Source organism: Microtus pennsylvanicus, chromosome X (assembly GCF_037038515.1).
Source record: "Microtus pennsylvanicus isolate mMicPen1 chromosome X, mMicPen1.hap1, whole genome shotgun sequence".
Classification (NCBI taxonomy): domain Eukaryota; kingdom Metazoa; phylum Chordata; class Mammalia; order Rodentia; family Cricetidae; genus Microtus; species Microtus pennsylvanicus.
The window spans coordinates 21,792,805-21,811,327 of NC_134601.1; the positions used below are offsets into that span (position 1 = coordinate 21,792,805).

The 18,523-nt window shown below is 38.6% G+C and overlaps 1 pseudogene; it reads left to right on the top strand.

Annotated features, from left to right (window-relative positions):
- Positions 1-3,469: 3,469 nt before the first annotated feature.
- LOC142840271 (SH2B adapter protein 1-like) overlaps positions 3,470-18,523 on the top strand; it is a 37,034-nt pseudogene continuing 21,980 nt past the window's right edge.

Genomic DNA, 18,523 nt, shown 5'->3' on the forward strand with positions numbered 1-18,523 from the left:
CCCTCTCTACCTTGTTTTATGAGACAGGGTCTCTCACTAAAACAGGAGTTTATCAGTTTATAAGAGTAGGTAACCAATGAGTTCCAGGGATCTTTGTATCTTTGTTATCTCAAAATTAGATTATAGGGGTAAGCAAACAAGTCAACCCCCATATACATGAAACTTATGTGGATGCTAGAAATCTGAACTCAAATCCACATACTTGTATGGCAAGCAGTTTATCTATCATCCCCAAATACATAATATTATTACTGGGAAAAATTAAGATTCTGAATAATTATCACATATATAATACAGTTTCATAGGTGAAAAATTGATAAGCATATCAGTGGAAAAGAATTGACAAGCCAGAATAAGACATTGAACTAACAAATTTATGGTTAGAAACATTAATACATACAAGAGAGAAAAATGAAGTTTAAGCATAAAGCTTTGGGAACTCTTGCTAACTATTCATAATGATCAAGTTACCTACTTACCACATATAATAATCAAATAAATACAAAGAGGTTTAAAGATAAAATGTTATTTAAATAATAACTGTAAAATTTTTGATTCCTCTGCTTATTTTAATAAGAAATAATTAATTCATTATTACATTTGGAATAGTAACTGAAAGATACTTCTCAAAATCAAAGTAGAGTCATTATTCCATGGGGATTTTCCTCTTAGTTTGTATCCTGGCTTAAACCTTTTAAGGACCATTATATCTGAAGTTTTTTTTTTACTTATTTTCCAATCAAATATAAGTATACTGATTCAATAATAGGCTTAATGAAGATTGTGAGAGAAACAGAAAAACAAAAGAAGCAAAAAACCCATACACAAATATTTCTACACATATAATTGCAAGAAATCTGTGTTAAAATTAGAGCTTAAATTTCTTACATGTGTACATATAAATGTGTATATACACATATAAATGTATGTACAGAGAAAGAGAGAGAAGGAGAGAGAGAGGGAGAGAGAATTATCAGATAGTATTGACTTACATGATTTAGGAATCTTGGACATGTAAAGAACTTTGTTTAACAAGTTGGAGACCCAGATGAGCAAATACTATATGGCTTGAGTTAAAGTCCAAAGACTTAAAAACCAGTAGTCTTGAGACTCAAAGAAACAATATGTTTCAATGTGAATCAAAAGGTAGGAAAAAAAATGCTATCTTAACTCGAAAAGTCAGGCAGAGGACATCCACCATGTCTTAAGGGAAATAAGCATTCTTTTGTCATATTCAGACATTCAGCTGTGGATTACTAGAGGTCCAACAAATTGGAAAGGACAGCCTGCTTTACTTAGTCTACCAACCCACCCATCCTCCCCAACACACACAAAATGGTAACCACCTATCCAGGCATTCCATAAGTCAGTCATTTTGGTACTTAGAATTAACCATCATAAACAAATAACATCATTTTAAAGAGTACAAAGGGGTATAGAACAAATGGAAAAATTCAATTTAGTACTTATAAGAATACTGTGCACTTCAAACTATTTAAATATGATCTTTTTCTCTAGGGTTATAAACATTATAAATTGTGTCTTTATTTTCTTTTAGGATATTGCGTTTAATTAAGCATTGAGGCCTAAGATCTCAATATTATTTTTACTAAAATGCCCTCTTTTTAAAAAGAAACATTCCTCATAGTCTGGCCCTTTAGTTCACTGTTAGAACATAAGTTTACTAAGCATAATCAAGACCCTGGGTTCTATGCTGAGTACCAGTAAATAAATAAATAAAATAAAAAGAGAAAGTTTCAGTCCCCTAAACTGTGTCCATCTTTAAATGCCTTTATCTCAATCATTGTCACTAAGTGGCAAGGATAACAAGTTAAAAATTTCAGAAAAGAGAGATGAAAGAAGAAAAAGTTGGGAACTCAGCTATAATCTTACTGTAGGACACAATTTTTTGCAGATCATATTCATATATTCTCTTCGAGATGCAATTTTCTACAAGAGAACTTACTCTGTACACTTCCAAAATGTTTGCTATGGTTTGCTCTACAAATACCCAGTAGGCCATTTAAAAGTGGACAATCCTAATACTTTTAAAAGAGGACAAATTTAAATAGCAAGTAAAAAAATAAAAGTCTGTGTTTCAATTACACATGAACAAAAATATTATAAACAAAATAAACAACATATCAATAACTTGAATTTCATTTCATTGAATTTCTCCTTCAATTAAATGAATAATTACCTAGACAAAACAAATTACCAAAATTGGCTGATGAAAAGTAAAAAGTGTGAATGAATCAATAACTGTTAAATAAATTATAATGGTAATTAAAATCTTCACTACAATAGGACAATAGCTCCTGGTGGTTTTCACATGTAATGTTTATCAAAATGAAAGGAACTAGAATTCCTAATTATAGTGAAATACTGAGAGAAAAACGAGAGAATCAACACCGTGCAACCAAATGATAGAGTAGTAAAATAATAGAAACATTAATACTCCACTGATAGAAATTGCAATAATTTCACACATATTATTTAGAAATAAAACTGTCAAAAATATCATACTTGAAGATGGAACATATAATCCTAGTACAATTGATTTAGCCTGGTTAACCAGTCTTATGTATAGAACTGGACAAATTCTCATACAACACATAAGAATGACTCTCTAATCTTGTTTTCTTTAGAGAGAAATGGTACATAAAAACAAAAATTTGAAAGTTTATTAGTGACAGACTACAAGTGCACAGAACAGAACAAGAGGTGAGTGACCACCTCTACAGTCGGACAGCCCAGTCTCTAGGCCCTAGGCCACAGGGCAAAACTGTGAGCCCCCTCCCCCACCTACCTCAGCTTCACTAGCCAGCTAGCAGTCAAGCCACTTGCAGGCAGGCTACTCCAACAGCCCCCATTGATTGGACCCTGTATCCTACAAGTCCCTCTCCATCTGCAAAATCACACATCACCTGTGACCTCAGTGGCTCTCTGAGGCACAGACTGCAACTGCAAATATCAGATCAAGAGGTGAATTACCAGCTCCATAGCTAGATAGCTATAGATATCTCCATAGCTAGATAATCTAGGCCCTATGCAACAAGGCAAAACCCAGGGCCCTCCCCCACCTGCCTCAGCTTCACTAGTAGACCAATAGGCAAGCCACCTTCAGGCAGATGCTTCAATAACTCCCCATACATCAGACTCTGAAAACTACAAGTTCCACTTCACCTTCAAACCTACCCTTGCCTGGAGACCTCAGCAGCTCTCTGAGACACAGACAGCAACTCGAAGGATTGGACCAAGAGGCAAAGTCACTGCCTGCTCAAATTAGAGAAGGAAATAGGTAGGTAACAGTGCAGGAATACACTGAACAACATAAAAAGTAACGTGGCAACAGCAGAATTCAATGGTCATATAACAAGAAGAACTAAACATTCTGACCCAGATGAAGTGGAAAAAAAACAACCTCAAATAAAATTTTAAGAAGATGATAGAAACTCTTAAAGACGAAATGAAAAATCCATTAAGTAAGTGGAGGAAAGGACAAACAAAAATTTGAAGAAATCAACAAATCTCTTAAAGCCAAGAAAATCAAGAAAAAACAATCAAAATATAAAGCAAACAGTTCAAACAATTAAAAACTTGAACACTGAAATAGAGGAAATAAAGAAAACATAAATTGAGAAAATTTTGGAAATGGAAAATCTGAACAGGAGCTACAAATGGAAGCATAACCAATAGAATACAAGAGAAGGAAGAGAGAATCTAAGGCCTTGAAGATACGATAGAGGAAATAGATTCATCCGTCAAATAAAATGTTAAATCCATCAAATTCTTAACACAAAACATCCATGAAATCCTGGGACACAATGAAAAGACAAAGCCTAAGAAAAATAGGGATAGATAGAACCCTAGCTCAAAGGCACAGAAAATATACTGTTGCCTTCCCTGACTTGCCTCAGTATCTCTAAACAGCTAGCAAGAGAGTTTCCTGCAGGTAGACTGCTTCTTTACCTCCATCCCAACCATCAGACATTGCAAGCTACACCCCAGCCTCAAACTCGCCTATCTCACTCCCCCCCACCGCAACCTCAGCAGAACTCTGAAACACAGCCTGCTACTACACAGAGAGGACCAAGTGGTGAGTAAACAGTTGCCGGTATGGGTGTGATACTCAACTCTCTATGTCCTCCATACTGGGTCAAAACCCCAGGCACCTCCTCCACCTTCCTCAGCTTCTTTAGCTACCCAGCAGGAGAGTTTCCTGCTGTCAGGCTGCTCCAATACCCCCATCATAGCCATTGAATCCTGCAAGCTACAAATCCCACCCTGTCCCCAAACTTGCCTATCCCATGCAACCTCAGTGGAACTCTGAAACGCAGTCTGCTGCTACACAGAGAACACTAAGAGATATGCTGCTCCAAAACTCCCGAGACACAGGAAGTGACAGTACAGAGCAGACCAAGAACAGTTCCCAAGACACAGACAGCCACTGCAAAGATTGATGGGTAGATGTCAATGCAAGAATTCATCCAACATGGAAATAGAAAACACTATCCTGAGTGAGGTAAGCCAGACCCAAAAAGAGGAACATGGGATGTACTCACTCATATTTGGTTTCTAGCCATAAACCAAGGACATTGAGCTTATAATTAGTGATCCTAGAGAAGCTAAATAAGGAGAACCCAAAGAAAAACATATAGGCATCCTCCTGAATATTAACCTTCAGCAAGCGATGAAAGGAGACAGAGACAGAGACCCAAATTGGAGCACAGGACTGAAATCTCAAGGTCCAAATCAGGAGCAGAAAGAGAGAGAGCACGAGCATGGAACTCAGGACCGCGAGGGGTGCACCCACACATTGAGACAATGGGGATGTTCTATTGGGAACTCACCAAGGCCAGCTGGCCTGGGCCTGGAAAAGCCTGGGATAAAACCGGACTCTCTGAACATAGCGGACAATGAGGACTACTGAGAACTCAAGAACAATGGCAATGGGTTTCTGATCCTACTGCAAGCACTGGCTTTGTGGGAGCCTAGGCAGTTTGGATGCTCAACTTACTAGACCTGGATGGAGGTGGGGGTTCCTTGGACTTCCCACAGGCCAGGGAACCCTGATTGCTTTTCGGGCTGGGGGAGACTTAATTGGGGGAGGGGGAGGGAAATGGGAGGCGGTGGCGGGGAAGACACAGAAATCTTTAATAAATAAATAAATTTAAAAAAAATAAATAAATTAAAAAAAAAGACATTTAAAAAAAAAAGAATTCATCCAACAACCTAAAAAGCAACATGGTAACACAAGAAACCAATGGTCATACAACAAGAAGATTCGATCATACAAACCCAGGAGAAGCAGAAGAAAACAATTTTAAACAACTTCATGAACATGATGGAAACCTTTAAAGAGGAAATGAAAACTCCCTTAAAAAATGGAAGAAAAGCCAAAAATAGAAGAAATTAATAAATCTCTCAAGAAACACAAGAAAGCCAAGAAAAAAAATCAAACAGGTGAAGCAAACAGTTTAAGACTTGATTTCTGAAATAGAGGCAATAAAAACACAAACCTAGGAAATTTTGGATATGGAGAATCTGGGTAAATTAATGGGAACTACAGGGTCAACCAGAACCAACAGAATACAAGAGATAAAAGAGAGAATCTCAGAGATTGAAGATACTGTAGAGGAAATAGATTCATTAGTCAAAGAAAACTATATCCTAAAAAATCTTAACTCAAAACATACAGAAAATCTGGGACAGCATGAAAAGGCCAAACCTAAAAATAATAGTGATAGAAGAAGGATAAGAACTCTAGCTCAAAGGCACAGAAAATATATTCAACAAAATGATAGAAGAAAATTTTCCCAACATAAAGAAGGATATCCCTATGAAAGTACAAGAATCTTACAGAACACCAAGTAGACTGGATCAAAAAAGTCTCCACACAATATGATAAACATAATGCAAAACATAAGGAATAAAAAAGAATATTAGGAGCTACAAAGCAAAATGGTCAAGTAACATATAAAGATAGACATATCAGAATTATATCTGAATTCTCAGTGGAAACCATGAATGCCAGAAGGTCTTGAGCAGATATACTGTAGACACTAAGAGACCACAAATGCAAGCCCAGACTACTATACCCAGCAATGCTTCCAACCACCGTTGATGAAGAAAACAAGATATTGCATGACAAAATCAGATTTAAACAATACCTGTCCACAAATCCAGTCCTACATAAAGTACTAGAAGGAATACCCCAACCAAAGAAGGCTAACTGCACCCACAAAAACATGGGCAACAGATAACCTCACACAAACAAAACCCAAAGAAGGAAAACATACACACTACCACCAAAACTAACAGGAATTAACAATCAGTGGTCATTAATATCTCTTAATACCAATAATCTCAATTCACCTATAAAAAGACACAGGCAAAGAGAATGAATATGAAAACAGGATCCAGCCTTTTGTTGTGTACAAGAAACACACTTCAACCTCAAAGACAGACATTATCTCAGAGTAAATGGTTTTCCAATCAAACAGACCTAAGAAACAAGCAGGTGTAGCTATCCTAATATTTAACAAAAATAAACTTCATGCTGAAAATCAATCAAAAGAGATTGAGAAGGATACATTATATTTATAACAGGAACAATACATCAAGTTGAAGTCTCAGTCCTGAACATCAATGTCGCAAATACAAAAGCATCCACATATGTAAAAGAAAAATTACTAAAGTTTAAATGGCACATCAAACCCCACACTCTAATAGTAGTATGATGTGGGATTCCCCTGTATGCTGTGATTACCATTGATTAATAAAAAAACTGCTTTGGGCCTATAGCATGGCAGAACAGAGGTAGGTGGAGAAAACTAAACTGAATGCTGGGAAAAAATGTAGAGTCAGGAGAAGCCATGTAGCTCCCCCAGAGACAGATGACAAAAAGAACACTGCCAATAAGCCACAGCAATGTAGCAATATACAGATTAATATAAATGGGTTAAATTAAAATGTAAGAGCTAGCCAATAAGAAACTAGAGCTAACAGGCTGAGCAGCAATTTAATTAATACAGTTTCTGTGTGGTTATTTTGAGTCTGGGCAGCCAGGAATAAACAAGTGGCCTCCTACAAAAGTAGGAGACTTCAATACCCCACTCTACTATGGACAGGTCAACAAGACAGAAAACTAATAGAGAAATAAGAGAACTAAGAGATATCAAGACTCAAATGGAATTAACAGACACCTACAGAACATTCCACACAAACACAAAATATACCTTCTTCTCAGCACCTCATGGAACCTTCTCTAAAATTGACCACATACTTGGTAACAAAGGAAACCTCAATATATACAAAAAAATTGGAATAACCCATGTATCTTATTGGATAACCATGGTTTAAAATTAGAATTCAACAGCAAGACTAATTTCAGAAAGCCGACAAACAAATGGAAATTAAACAGCACACAATTGAACCACCTCTGGATCAAGGAAGAAATAAGAAAGAAATTAAAGACTTTCAAGAGCTCACTGAAAATAAAGGCATAATATACCCAAACCTATAGGACACTATATAAGCAGAGCTAAGCGGAAAGTTTATAGCACAATGTGCCTATATAAAGAAAAGTGGAGAATGCTCACACTAGGAACTTAACAGTGCATCTGAAAGCTAATAACAAAAAGAAGCAGACTCACCCAGGAGGAGGAAATAATCAAATTGAGGACTGAAACTGGTAACATAACATAACAACAGAGACCAAGGAAATCCAGAGAATCATTAGGTCACACTACGAAAACCTGTACACCACAAAGTTCAAAAATGTAAAAGAAATGCACAATTTTCTGCATAGGTACCACAAACCAAAATTATATAAAGACAGGGTGGAGAACTTAAATAGACCTATAACCTTCAAGGGAATAGAAGCTCTCATCCAGCCCCCCCCCCCAAAAAAAAACCCAGGGCCAGAAGGTTTCAGTGCAGAATTCTACCAGAACTTCAAAGAAAAGCTAATATTTATACTCCCCAAAGTGTTCCACATAATAGAAACAGAAGAAAAATTGACAAACTCTTTTTATGAGGCTACAGTTACCCTGATACCAAAACCACTCAAACACTCAAGCAAGAAAGAAAATTACAGACCAATCTCACTCATAAACATAGATACAAAAATACTCAATAAAATACTGGCAAACCGAATCAAATAACACATCAAAAAATCATCCACCATGATCAAGCCAATTTTGTCCTAGAGATGCAGGAATGGTTTAACTAATACCAAAATCTATCAATGTAATCCACCATATAAATAAACTGATAGGAACAAATATGATCATCTCATTAGATGCTGAAAAAACATTCAACAAAATCCAAAACCTCTTTATGGTAAAGGTCTTGGAGAGATCAGGGATACAAGGAATATATCTAAACATGATAAAACAATATATAACAAACAAGACAGTCAATATCAAATTGAATAGAGAGAAACTCAAAGTGATTCCACTAAAATCAGGACAAGACTGTCCACTTTCTTCATATCTATTCAACATAGTTCTTGAAGTTATGGTTAAATAAATAAGACAACAAAAGGAGATCAAGGGAATTCAAATTGGAAAGAAAGAAGTCAAACTTTCCTTATTTGCAGATGATATGGTAATATACATAAGAGACCCCAAAAACTCTACTAGGGAATTTCTACAGCTAATAAGTGCCTTCGGTAATGTGGCAGGATACATGATCAACCAAAAAAAAAAAATAAGTAGCTTACCTGTATAAAAATGATAAACAAGCTGAGAAAGAAATCAGAAAGCATCACTCTTCACAATAACCACAAATAACATAAAATATCTATGGGTAACATTAACCAAAGAAGTGAAAGATCTATTTGACAAGAACTTTAAGTCTTTGAAGAAAAAAAAAAAACAAAAAAGAGACCAGAAAATGGAAAGATCTCTCATGCACTTGGTTAGGTAGGGTCAGCATAATAAAAATGGCAATCCTACCAAAAGCAATCTATAGAGTCAATGAAATACCCATAAAAAAACCACAATTCTTGATAGACCTCAAAAGAACAATAATCAACTTCATATGGGAAAACAAACCAAAAAAAAAAAAACAACAACACAGAATAGCCAAAACAATTCCATACAAGAAAGGAACTTCTGGAGGCATCACCATCCCTGATATCAAACTCTATTAGAGAGGCACAATAATGAAAACAACTTAGTATTGGCATAAAAACAGAGAGGTTGATCAGTGGAATTGAACTGAAGACCCAGATATTAATCCACACACCTAGGGACGACATATTTTTGACAAAGAAGCTAAAAATATACAATGGAAAAAGTAATGCATCTTCAATAAATGGTGCTGGCATAGCTGGTGTCAACATGTTGAAGAATGAAAAGAGATCCATTATCTAACCCCATCCACAAAGCTCAAGCCCAAATGGAATAAAAATTCAATATAAATCTGGCCACACTGAGCCTAATACAAAGTAGGAAGTAGCCTTCAATTCATGGGCACAGGAGACCACTCCATAAATATAACACCAGTAGCACAGACACTCAGAACAACAATAAATAAATGAAACCTCCCGAAAGTGAGAAGTTTCTGTAAAGCAAAGGACAGAGTCAATAAGACAAAAAGTAAGCCCACTGAAGGGGAAAAGATGTTCACCAACCAACACCACATCAAAAAGAAAATTGCTATCGAAAATATATAAAGAACTCAAGAAATTAGACATTTAAATTCCAAATGACGCAACTAAAAAATGGGGTACAGAAGTAAACAGAGAATTCTCAACAGGAGAATCTCAAAGGGCCAAAAGACACTTATGAAAATGTTCAACATCCATGACCATCAGGGAAATTCAGGTCAAATCAAATCTGAGATACCATTTTACACCATTCAGAATGGCTAAGATCAAAAACACCAATAATAGCTTATGTTGGAGAGGATGTGGATTAAGGAGAACACTTCTCTAATGCTGGTGAGAATGCAAACTTGTAAGCCACTTTGGAAATCAGTATGGCAGTTTCTCAGTAAATGTGGAATCAACCTACCTCAGGATCTAGCAATACCACTCTTTGGCATATGCCCAAAAGATGCTCATACTACAAGAACATTTGTTCAACTATATTCATAACAGATTTATTTGTAATAGCCAGAACCTGGAAACAACCTAGATGCCCCTAAACCAAAAATGAATAAAAGAAAATGTGGCACATTTACACATTAGGGTACTATACAGGGGTAAAAAGGAATGACACCTTGAAATTTGCTTGCAAATGGGTGGAACAAGAAAACAAACATCCTCAGTGAAGTAACCCAGACCCAGAAATATGAACATGGTATGTACTCATTCATAAGTGGATACTAGCTGTAAAGCAAAGGATATTGAGCCTTTAGTTCATGATTCTAGAGAAGCTAAGTAACAAGGTAAACCCTAAAAAATGTGTATAGATATACCTGGAAAGGGAAAATAGAGAAGATTGCCTGATAATATTGGGAGCATGGGGTTGAGGGGAGTAGGGAGGGTGGAAGAAGAAGACAAGGGGAGAAGGGAAGGGGAAGGAGAATTTAAGAGAACAAGATAGTTGAGATGGAGGAAGGAAAGAGATAAGAGCAAGGGAGCCATAAAAGAAAGTGGCGAAATCTCACACTAGCGACTTAACAACATTCCTGAAAGACCTAGAGCAAAAGGAAGACTCACCCAAGAGAAGCAGATGACCGAAAACAATCAAATTGAGGGCTGAAATCAATAATATAGAAAAAAAGAAAACAATACAAAGATGAATGAAACAAAGAGCTTATTCTTTGAGAAAATCAACAAGATGGAACAACTCTTCTTGAAACTAAGCAAAAGGCAGAGAGGGAACATCTAAATTAACAAAACCAGAAATGAAAAGGTGAATATAACAACAGACATTGAGGAATTCCAGAGAATCATTAGGCCATAGTTTAAAAACCTGTACTCCACAAAATTGGAAAACCTAAAGGAAATGAACAATTTTATGGATAGGTAAAAAATACTAAAATTAAATCAAGACCAGATAAACTACTCAAATAGACCCAAAGCCACCCCGGAAATATAAGCAATCATCAAAAGTCTGCCAAACAAATACATCCCAGGGTCCAATGGTTTCAGTGCAGAATTCTACCAGAACTTTAAAGAAAAGCCAATACCTATATTCTCAAACTGTACCACACAATAAAAACAAGGAACATTGCTAAACTCTTTCTATGAGGCTACCGCTACCCTGATACTCAAACCACAGAGAGACTCAACTAAAAAAAAAAAAAGAATTACAGATGTATCTTCCTCATTAACAATGATGAAAAATACTCAATCAAAACTGGCAAACTGAATCCAAGAATACATTAAAAAAATACCAAAAATGATCAAGTTGGTTTCATCCCAGAGATGCAGTGATGGTTCAACATTTGACAATCTTTCAATGTAAGTAAGCTGAAAGAAAAAAAAATAAAATGATCTTCTCATTAGTTGCTGAAAAAGTAATCAAGAAAATCCAGCACCCTTTCATAACAGAGGTCTTAGAGAGATCAGGAATAGAAGGAACTTATCTAAACATAATAAAAGCAATATACAACAAGCCAATGGCCAATATCAAATCAAATGGACAGAAACTCAAATTAATTCCACTAAAAATCACAAACAAGACAAGGCTGTCTACTCTTTTCATATCTTTTCAGTATAGTACTTGAAGTTCTAGCTAAAGCAATAAGACAGAGATCAAGTAGAAACAAATTGGAAAGGAAAAAGTCAAAATTTGCTACTTGCAGATGATATGATAGCATAATAAGTGACCATAAAAGAATCTTTGAGGGAACTCCTACAGCTGATAAACACCACCAGTAAAGTGGAAGACTAAAAAATCCACTAAAAAAATCAGTAGCCTGCCTATATACAAGTGATAAAGGGGCTGAGAAAGAAATAAGAGAAAAATTGCCAATATAATATCCACAAATAACATAAAATATCTTGGAGTAACTACACCAAACTAGTGAAAGTTCCTGTACAAAAAGAACTTTAAGTCTTTGAAGAAAGATACTGAAAATAAGACCAGAAAATGAAAAGATTCCCCATACTCTTGGATAGGTAGGATCAACATAATAAAAATGACAATCCTACCAAAGGCAATTCACAGGTTCAGTACAGTCCCCAGTAAAATCACAGCATAATTCTTCACAGATGTTGAAAGAACAATAATCAACTTCATATGGAAAAACAAAAAAAAAATCTAAGACCTGGGTATTAATCCACACACCTATGAAAACCCGACTTTTGTCAAAGAAGCTAAAATTATACAGTGGAAAAAAGCATCTTAAACAAATGGTGCTGATATAACTGAGTGTCAACATGTAGAAGAATCCAAATATATATATATATATATATATATATATATATATATATATATATATATTTCCATGCACAAATATCAAGTCCAAATGGATCAAAGACCCAAATATAAATACAGTTATACTGAACTGTTAGAAAAGAAAGTAGAAAATAGCCTTGAACACTAGGGCACAAGAGGTCACTTCCTAAATATAACACCAGTAGCACAGACACTGAGAGCAAAAGTAAATAAATGGGACCTCCTGAAACTGAGAAGCTTCTGTAAAGGACATGGTTAATAAGATGAAATGACATTCTACTGAATGAGAAAAGATTTTCACGAGTCCCACATCAGACAGAGGACTTATCTCCAAATATACATAAATAACTCAAGAAACTAGACATCAAAATACCAAATATTCCATTAAAATGGGGTTAAAATATAAACAGAGAATTCTTAACAGAAGAATCACAAATGGCTGAAAGACACTTCTTGGCATCCTTAGCCATAAGGTAAATGTAAATCAAAACAAACACTCTGAGATACCATCTTATACCTGACAGAAAGGCTAAAAATAAAAGCACTGATGAAAGCCTGTGTTGGAGAGGATGCAGAATAAGGGGAACATTCTTCCACCGCTCATGGGAGTGCAAACTTGTACAGTCACTTTGGAAATTAGTATGGTGGTTTCTCAGAAAATTGGGAATCAACCTACCTCAAGATCCAACAATACCATTCATGGACATATACCCAAAGTATGTTCAACCGTATCACAAGGACATTTGCTCAACTATGTTCCTAGTAGCATTATTTGTAATAGTCAGAACTTGGAAGCAACCTAGATGCCCCTCAACTTAAGAATGGATAAAGAAAATGTGGTATTTATGTAATGGTGTACTACTCAGCAGCAAAAAACAAGGACCTTGAAATTTGCAGGCAAATGGATGTAACTAGAAAAATAATATCCTGATTGAAGTAAACCAGCCTCAGAAAAATAAGCATGGTATGTGCTCACTCATTAGTGGATATTAGACATAAAGTGAAGAATAACCAGCCTATAGTCCATGATACCAGATAAATTAGGTAGCAAGGAGAGCCCTAAGAGATACATACATGGACCCCTCTGGGAAGGGAAAATAGACAAAATGTTCTTAAAAAATAAGGAGCACGGAGGTGGGAAGAGAAGAGAGATTGGAAGGGGAGGAGGAGGGGAGAAGAGGGGGCAAAGAGGAGAACATGAGGGAATGGGATGGTCGAAATGGGGGAAGGACAGAAAGGGTTAACATGGAAAGAGTTATCTTGATTAAGGGAATTATTATGGAGCTATCAAAAAAACTAGCACTAGAGAAATATCTAGGAATCCACAAAGATGGTCCAAACTAAGATCCTAAGCAATAGTGTGAAGGGTGCCTGAACTGGCCCTCCTCTATAATCAGATTAATGACTATCTTAATTGTCATCATAGAACCTTCATCCAGCAACTGATGGAAAGAGATGCAGAAAGCCGGGCGGTGGTGGCACACGCCTTTAATCCCAGCACTTGGGAGGCAGAGGCAGGCAGATCTCTGTGAGTTCGAGACCAGCCTGGTCTACAAGAGCTAGTTCCAGGACAGGCTCCAAAGCTACAGAGAAACCCTGTCTCCAAAAAAAAAAAAAGAGATGCAGAGATCCACAATGAAGAACTAGATTGAGCTCCCAAAGTCCAGCCAAAAAGAGGGAGGAGCAATAATACAAACAGAGGGGTCAAGATCACGATGGGGGTACTCACTGAAACAGCTTACCTGAGCTAAGGGGAGCTCACTGACTCTGGAGTGACACTGGAGGAGCCATCATAGGACCAAACTAGGACTATTGAATGTGGGTGACAGTTGTATTGCTATGGTAGTCTGTGTGGCCACTGGCAGTGGGACCAGGATTTATTCCTCCTGCTTGAACTGCCTTTTTGAAGCCCATTCTCTTTTGAATGATACCTTGATCAGTCTAGATATACTAGGGAGGGCCTTGGTCCTTCTTCAAAGCAATGTGCTGGAATTTGTCGATTGCTCATGGGAAGCTTTACCTTCTCTGAGGAGTAGAGGTGGATGGAGAAGGTGAAGGGAACAGGAGGAGGGAAGGGAGTGGGAACTGGGATTGATATGTAAAATGAGAAAATGTTTTTTTTAAAATAAACAAGTCAATTTAAAAAGTTTATTAACAAAGAATAGACAAACTTTAGAATATTCAAACAGTGGCATAGTCTGCAGTAATTCAAACACAAGAGTTGTTGCTGGCTTGTTGTTTCTGCTAGTTGTGTGATCTCCATTTCCCAAGGGGCAGGGGATGAGAAGACAAGAAAGCAATGACACAGACTCTGCAAGATTCCAGTGTAAAAGCTCTTTATCGTGAAAGGGCCAGGGATTTTTATGGATTTAGGGAAATTAAGCTGTTGGTTGCAAGAATGATTTTAGTTGGCCCTTTTGAAATTGGCAGTCACTTCTGGTGTGTTGTGATTGCTAGAAATGCATGTCATTAGTTACTCTGCTGTTTTTCTTCTTACAGAGTGTTTTGACTGATTGTGCTTATTTATTGTGAGTTTGCATGTGCTTTCTTATGCTTGAGCTATTGTCTTGCCTCATCTCACCCTTTTTATCTTACTTTTATTGGGCAACCTAGTGGGAATAATGAGTTTTTATAACCCCACTTTGGGACCCCCCCATATTTTGGGCTGTTCCTATCTTTACATTGATAGCAGCAACAAGCTGGACCTTTTTCTTTTGCTCACTTTTTGGGTCCTCCTTAACTTCTTTGGACCATTTTTCTTCCTTGCTTGATGCCCTGCCCCTGTTTCTATCCCGACTCTCGAACAACATCTTGAGTTTGCCCCTTTCAGCTGTTTTTGGTGAGTTGACACCTATTTTTTTTCTAAGCCCTGGTGATTTGGGGCTTTCTTTCCCATCCCTACATGTTATTTTCTTTCTCATTTGTCTTCCTAGTTAGGAACTCTCCATCATGACTCGGTTCATCACAGTACCTCCACATAAGGGCTGACCACCCAGGAGGTAGAACCAATAAAGTACCCTCTGACAGGTCCTTTTTGCCCAGAGACTGTGTGAGCATACAGCTGTGGCCTAACAAACTGTGGAAGTCCCTCACTATAGATAGTACACTCAGTCCTAAATACTACTTTTCCTTTCCTCACAGGGACTCCCTTGTGGCCTGAGAGAAACTGATGAATTTTGCTTGGGGTCACTCTCCAGGATTGTCTGAAGATTCTCTTGCTTCGTAGGGAGTCCCTATGGCTCTTTGGACTGTGGACTGGGGGACTTCTCCCAGTCTCTCTTCTCAACTAATCTGGTTAAATGACCACCTATTAAAGGCCATTAGGCGGTGGTCAGTCTCTTAATTCACAGAAAGGTTTTGACCATTCAACTGTAATTGAATCCCCTTTCTTTTCAGGATTGGAATGTTCTCCTCATTCCAGTAGCTTCATCCTGGTGTTGAGCACAGTGACTGAGATGCAGTTGTTGTCACTCACCCCATGTCTTCTGGTTGTTTTTTTCTTTGGTACCCCTCCTCACAGGCTCCTCCTGGGGCTCATCATAGATGGTGCTCCTTCCCCAGAGGATGGGGCCTTCCCTTCTCCACAAACACTCCCACAGCCAAGTTGGCAAGAGTTCTGTGAGTCTCATGTAAGGGATGCTGCCCTGGATCTTTCCCACCATTTTTGCCTCTACCTGGCCTCTCACACATAATATGCAGAGCCTGGAGCAGAAGCCGCCTTTTCTGACCGTTTTGCTGAGCTATTTCTGAAGCACTTTGAAGCTGAAGTGGCCCATGCCTTTGGCTCACTTTCCCCAACTCTCTTGTCCCTATTGAACCCTGGTGTGGAGAGTGCACCACCACATGACTTGTCCCTTGATAGCTGCAGGGTAGGCAGGCCCCTGGCAGTGATGGACCCATCTCTATTTTCTAAGGATCTAGCTGGTCCCCTTCTTTCTTCAGTCTCTTCCATCTCTAAAATGTCCTCAAAGATGAAGCTCAAGAAATGTTTTTCCCTCTGTTCAGTGAATAGCTCAGTCAGAAGTTCTATATGAGGCATCCTTCAGTGGCGAGAGGACATTGACACTTCTTCTCCAGTTGAGCCTCTGAAGACCACATCATGCCCTCCTGTCCTAGGTGGAAATAGTAACTCCAACTCCTCTGGTAGTGCTGGGACAGTTGGTAGGGATTGGCTAGTGATGGCACATCCCCTGGGGAGAGATGGACTCACTGCTTTGAGAGGCTGAGACTAAGTCGTGGAGGGGGAACCTTGAATGATGGAGCAAGAACGGTACAGAGAGAAGAACTGCTCAGTTTTGTAGGGGATAAAGTTGCCCCTGATCCAGCAGGAGTGGGTTATGGAAGAGGGGTGACCGGGCTGACCTCAGGGGGAGGATTATAGTTTCAGTGGCAGAAGTGTTGCCTATTGCTCCAAAGTGAAAAAGAAGGAGGATGAAAAAGTTGCTTGGAGTTTGTTGTACCAACAAAGGCATCGTGGTCCTGACTCAGCATTCTCTGTTCTACTATCATGGATGTCCACACAGCCATGGCACTAGAGATTCTTCACAGTGAGAACATATTTGTGGTTAAGGTAGAATGCCCTTCAGAATACATTCTGGAGATAACTGATGCACTTCATGTGAAGGTCTGGGTGTCTGATATCCACAAGTGCCTAAGCTCAGGACTCTGCGCTGCTATCAGTCCCTGTCCCATGACCCTTTCCCCGGCCCCTGGGACCTCCTTCCTCAGGCAGCAGGCAGCCTGGAGTTTCCCTGACTGAATCATTCAGAGAGTCTGCCTAGCCAGGATCTGCTGCTGGGACCAGCAAGACTAATGACCTCCTGTCGCAGGGGGCTTATAAGGGCCTTTCGGACCAACCATCAGCATCCTTCTCTCCGAGTTCTACCTCCATTGCCACCTCCCACTTTGAGTCAATGGAACTGCTTCCTCTGGAATGGTCCCCTCATATTCCCATTGAGGAGAGCACCCAACAGGGACAGTTCATCCTCTCTCAAGTCCCTACCCTCCTGTGGATACTACAGAAGTGTCCACAGGTTCATTCCTGTTCTGGGGGAATCAGAGGGTACTGAGGGGGGGATCAGCCTCTCTCAGAATATCCTTTGTTTCATGGCATGTTCTCTCTCAACTCAAGGCTGCCCAGTTAGTGCTGGAAGGATGCACTGGCTCACATGGTGTCTTCCTGGTACTTCACAGTGATACAAGATGTGGTGAATATGTCCTCACTTCTAACTTCTAGGAAAAGGCAAAGCATCTGCTTTTGTCACTGAATGAGGAGACTCAGTGCCAGGTCCAACATCTGTGGTTCCAGTTCATTTTTGATATGTTTGAACATTTCCAGGTGTACCCCATCCCTGTGGAGTCTGAAGGCTCCAGTGATGTTGTCCTTGTCAGATATCTGTCCCCCACTCCTCATCAGCTCCAGTGCAGGGAGTAGGCTTGGAGCCATGAAGGGGTGTGTGAAGGTGACCAATGCTATCCTGATTCTCCTTATTTTGGAGAAGTACTCAGACAATGGACCATGAATCTTCAAACCCATTATGATTCTTACCCCATGTTGAAGGCAGTCCTTGACCCCTCAGATTTTCTCCAATGGTCCTCAGTATATGATTGTGGAGCAGAGACCCAAGCCAATATAAATTTGCAGTTTGGACTTAATGTTACCCTTGACATGGGCAATACAATGATTCTGTCTCACAATCTATGATTGGCTTACTTGCCTATTTCCCACAAGTTTATGGGCCTTCAAGACCCTTAAACTTTGTAAGCCCCAGAAAAGCATAGGCTATTTCTGTAATCTTGTCCAGCAGGATGTGGAACCATTTTCTGAATTTTTGACCTGTGTCACCAATGGTGCTAAAAACACATCCCATCTGGCTCTACCAGGAATATCCTTATTATCCTGCAAACCTGGGAGGAGCTCAACACAATCACCTGTAATGTCATCACACCTGCTAGAAATAAAAAAAATATTCATAAGTGGGTCTTGGCTTCCCATGATATTGACACACAACAGGCACATTTCTGCCCTTATAGCTTCTATCAATGCCTTGATCAATGCCAGATTTGACAAGGACAGTAATTCTGCCCGCCAGACCGTACTTGCTGGGTTTGTGGACAGTCTGGCCATTTACATAGGGATTGTCTCAGGGCTCATCCAAAGA